Below are 4692 nucleotides of genomic sequence, written 5' to 3'. Positions count from 1 at the left end.
CCACCACCACCACCACCACCACCGGGACTAAAAGTAAATATGGAGGTGAGATTGCTTCAGGCAATCTTCCCTAAGGGGAAGCATTCTGGTATGTTTGAGGAAGAGCAAGGAGGCCAAACACAAGAGGGAGAAGGGAGAGGACAGGGCCAGGATAGGAAGTTAAGAGGAAACAGGGAGCAGCTCAGGAGAGCCAGGGAGTTCACTGTAAAAACTTTCCCTCTTATGGAAACGGGGAACCAGCAGAGGGTTTGCGAAGTGCCACCATCTGACTTCTGTTCTCAAAGGATCATTGTTGAGAATAGACTGCAAGGGCAGAAGCAGGGAAAGCAATTATGAGGCCATTGCAGTAATGCAGGTGAGTGAGAGAGGATGGTGGCCGTGGGAAAGGGGAGAAGGAGGCAGATTCTGGATATATTTCTAAGGCAGAGTCAACAGGATTTGCTAAGATTGGAGGTGGAGCGTGAGAGAAAGAAGAATGAGGATGAGCGTACTGTTTTTGGATTCCATCATCCATCAAGACAGGGAAGACTGCGGGAAGAATGAGACTGGGGAAACCTGGAATTGTTTTGGCTGTGCTGAGTTTGAGGCGCTGCCAGACATCCAGATGAAGATACGAGCAGGAAGTTGGACACGTAAGAGTGGAGTTGGGGAAAGAAGTCAGGCTGGAGAAATAAATGTGAGAATAACCAGAATCGACAGTAACTAACGCCATGAAACTGGATGAGGTCACCAAGGGCATGTCTACAGAAAAGAACCAAAAAAATCAAGGACTGAGACCCAGGGTCCTCCAAAAATCAGGGAATGAAGAACCAGCAAAGGGAAGTGAGGAGTGGCCAGTGAGCCAGGCGGGGAACCAGCAGGTGTAGGAGAAGTTAACATGATCACACTTTATGTTATCCATCAGTAACAGCAACAGGAACATCAAGTCGAACCAAGTTCAGAGAAGATGCTTCTATGGGAAGCTACTGCACAGCAGTCCAGGTGTTTGGCGTTTGGTCCATTCTGCCTAGATTACCACAGCGGTCAGCACCAAGGAGGGGTAGAAAAAGAAAGGCCAGCACGGCCCTGAGGCTGGAGGTCGGGAGAGCGCAGGCCGGCAACACACTGCAGCCCAAGAAGCAGAGTAGAGTTTGGAGAGTCAGCTGGGGTAGATGCCAAAATAGCTCCCTGGGAAATACCAAGTCCAAATCCAACAGTTAGTATGCAGTCCCTTCCTGACCTGCCCCTGCAGAAGTGCCCATTATCGCATTGCCTTCTGCCAGTTCAACCCACCTGGGTCCTAGGCCTGGAGTGCAGAGGCCCTGGCACACCAGGAGCTCCTCCCTCATTAGCAAAAGGGCCCAGAGTCTGAGTACAAGGGACAGAGACCCCAGCATCCCCGTGAGCACACAATAAAGGAGATAAGGGGAGCACATAAAGGAGTGTTATCTGGTTCTCTCTCTCTCTCTCTCTCTCTCTGTACTTCATCTAAGCACAGCCCTCTTAAAATTGTCAAATACACCAAGTAAGCATGATATATATACTTATATCCAGCCTTGTTCCAAAAAGGGCTTCTTCAGGCAAGTCTTAAAACTAGATTGAACTATATTTACCTTAATTTTAAAAACAGTAAAGAAAATATCAAATTCAGAACAAGGGAAAATACAATGGAATAGTAAATGAGGCCTAAATTAGTCAGCAAAAAAGATACCGTAAAGTCCAACATGGCTGTTTCCCAGTGGGATATAAATTTGGCCAAATATTGAAATCACAATTTCTTACAGGATTCACATTGTTCAATCAATCAAATGTTTTCCCAAGAAATGTCCCAGCATTACTCCACCCGATAGCAACTTTTCTAAGGATTCTTCTAAAAAGGGCTGCGGAAGACACAAAAGGGATTGCGAAGTGGGAGCGTTTCCTGTGGCTGCTGCTTACACTGTTTCCTATCTTCAGTCATGTAAGCTGAGGATATCACACATACTAACCCCACAGAAGTAATTAGAGGGAAAAGGAAGTATGGCTTCCCAAGTACCCAGTATTTCAATGGAACAAATGTGTAAAATCCTTTAGCATTTCATGAATGAACACTATTTCTCCAAATCAAGTTTTCATTCATAACTGGGGCAGGTCAATTGTGCAGAAAGAGCCCAGAGTGTAGCATTCAACATCACCAATGGAGGGTTGGTCCACCTACTGTAAAAGGCAGCCAAGCGGAAATTTTAACATTCACATAAAAGCTGCAGAACCTGCCCTGCTGGTGTGGCTCCGCTGTGGCTGAGCATCGACCTATGAACCAGGAGGTCACAATTCGATTCCCGGTCAGGGCACATGCCCAAGTTGTGGGGTTGATGCCCAGTGTGGGGCATGTAGGAGGCACCATCATTGATGTTTCTATCTCTCTCTCCCTCTCCCTTCTTCTCTGAAATCAATAAAAATATATTTTTTAAAAAGATTCTGATTTTGTACTTTTTGTTATTGTTAATCCTTATCTGAGGATATTTTTCCATTGACTTTAGAGAGTGGAAGGGAGAGGAAGAGACAGAGAGAAAGAAACATCATTTTGAGAGACACATCAATTGGTTGCCTCCCGCACATGCCCAGACCAGGACCAGGGATTGAGCTGCAACTTAGGTACGTGTCCTTGACTAGAATCAAAGCCGGAAACCTTCAGTCCACGACTCGATGCTCTATCCAATGAGCCAACCCAGCTAAGGCTGATTTTGTACTTTTTAAATGGCAAGATAGGCATTTCCCATTAAGGATATTAGCAACAGCTCAGCAATTTCACGTTTGGAAGAAAAAATACCAAGGCATATTTACTGGGCCCTCATAAATTTTAATTTCACCAAAGACCTCCCTTTCTCTACCCTTCTCTTGATAGAACCATCTGCCTTTAGTTGGCGGCCAAAACCCAACTATTTTGTACTTTTTAAATGGCAAGATAGGCATTTCCCATTAAGGATATTAGCAACAGCTCAGCAATTTCACGTTTGGAAGAAAAAATACCAAGGCATATTTACTGGGCCCTCATAAATTTTAATTTCACCAAAGACCTCCCTTTCTCTACCCTTCTCTTGATAGAACCATCTGCCTTTAGTTGGCGGCCAAGGCCCAACTATTTCAAGCAGTTAAACAAACAAACAAAAAAAATGACCAATGAGATAGAGTGTAAAAATGAAAAATCAAGAACTAAAGTCAAGAAAGTAATAAGTAATGTCTTGATTAAAATACAGGTCTAGACCTTTGAGAAACAATGAGTGGAAAGTTACCAAATTGCGGGCACAGCTTTCCAGCTCATAAAAGATTAATCAGTCCTGTGTACAAAAATTAGACCCTATTTTCCATTATCTAGGCAGATTTCTGAAGCATAACCTTTTCAAAATAAACCCTGAAATACAGATTTAATCAATTCTAAAAACTGTTTCTGCATCAGCATACAGGCCATTAAACCTCTGAATTAAATATAGGGTGTCACTGTGGTAGATTATGTTGTTTCAATTATTTGCTGCCCTCCCCATGAGAGGATTATACCTCCCACTGTCAGGTGACAGTGTCCTCAGATCGAGGAACTATTCTACTTCCCTACTTCACTGCTGGGTGGGCTTAGCCAAAGGACTTGCTTCAACCACTGGTCCTTTCCTTTCTTACCCTTTCCTACTCCCAGGAGATTATGTCCCAGATGGGGGTGGCCCATTCAGCCTGGATCTAGCTAGAGCAGTGCTTCTCAACCTTCCTAATGCCGCAACCCTTTAATACAGTTCCTCATGCTGCGGTGACCCCCAATTTCATTGTGACAAATTGAACATAATTAAAGCATAGTGATTAATCGCAAAAACAATATGTAATTATATATGTGTTTTCCGATGGTCTTAGGCAACCCCTGTGAAAGGATCATTTGACCCCCAAAGGGGTTGGGACCCACAGGTTGAAAACCGCTGAGCTAGAGTTAAGACGACTCTTGGAGCAGGGCCATAGCTATCATGTCATATGAACAAGAAATTAAAATGTTGTTTTAAGCCACTGAGCAACTAAGCTGAGAAATGAAACCAACACTTTAGTTTTTAAAATGTTTTCACGCTCAACGGAGTAATTAATACCCACAGCAGCCTAATAAAGGTAGATGAACACGTAGGTCTTACTGCCAGTGAACTTTCAGCCTGGCCATCTGCATAACAACTCTAATAAACTGTAAAAAACACCTCCCTTTTTCTACTTAAGGTTTTTGCCTTATAAATTTATGCTTTAGGGGAAAGGGGAAACTTAAGTTACTGACCTTTAGGAGACCTTCTTGAGAACAATGGTAGGTTAAAGGAGATAAAGTTCAACAGCTCACCGTTCCTCAGTCCCGTAATTAATCTCGAACTGATAGGGGGATAAAACAAGAATCAAGGTTATAAATTTAACCTGTACACCAGTCTCCCAGCAAAACAAGGAAATGTAACTGCCTGGGATTTAATGAGATATAGAAATCATCCCCCCAGAAAAAGCCGAGGTTCATTTTAGCTTTTTACTATTACTAATAAGATCTAATACAATCGTTTTCCAAATGATCGGTTAAAACAGAGCTTGATGAAAATGACGAGAACTCTCCCTTTCTTTTCTGGAAGCCAAAGGAAAGCAACACCCCGACATAAGGCTCCTCTCATAGCTACTCAGATGAAACACATCAAGTCATTTAAAAGTTAATTTCTGAAGGAAAAGCATTCAACA

General features: G+C 43.1%; 1 protein-coding gene across 1 annotated transcript in view; it reads right to left on the bottom strand.

Moving 5' to 3' along the window:
* Positions 1-4344, bottom strand: part of KANK1 (KN motif and ankyrin repeat domains 1) — a 174532-nt gene extending 170188 nt beyond the window's left edge. Inside the window, exon 1 of the mRNA XM_006765295.2 lies at positions 4256-4344. The gene's annotated coding sequence lies outside the window, so the exon portion shown is untranslated. The remainder of the gene's footprint in view (positions 1-4255) is intronic.
* Between the last annotated feature and the right edge of the window lie 348 nt (positions 4345-4692).

Source organism: Myotis davidii, unplaced genomic scaffold (assembly GCF_000327345.1).
Source record: "Myotis davidii unplaced genomic scaffold, ASM32734v1 scaffold616, whole genome shotgun sequence".
Lineage (NCBI taxonomy): Eukaryota > Metazoa > Chordata > Mammalia > Chiroptera > Vespertilionidae > Myotis > Myotis davidii.
The sequence above is the reverse complement of the archived record's forward strand: the minus strand, read 5'-3'. Positions and strand labels throughout refer to the sequence as shown.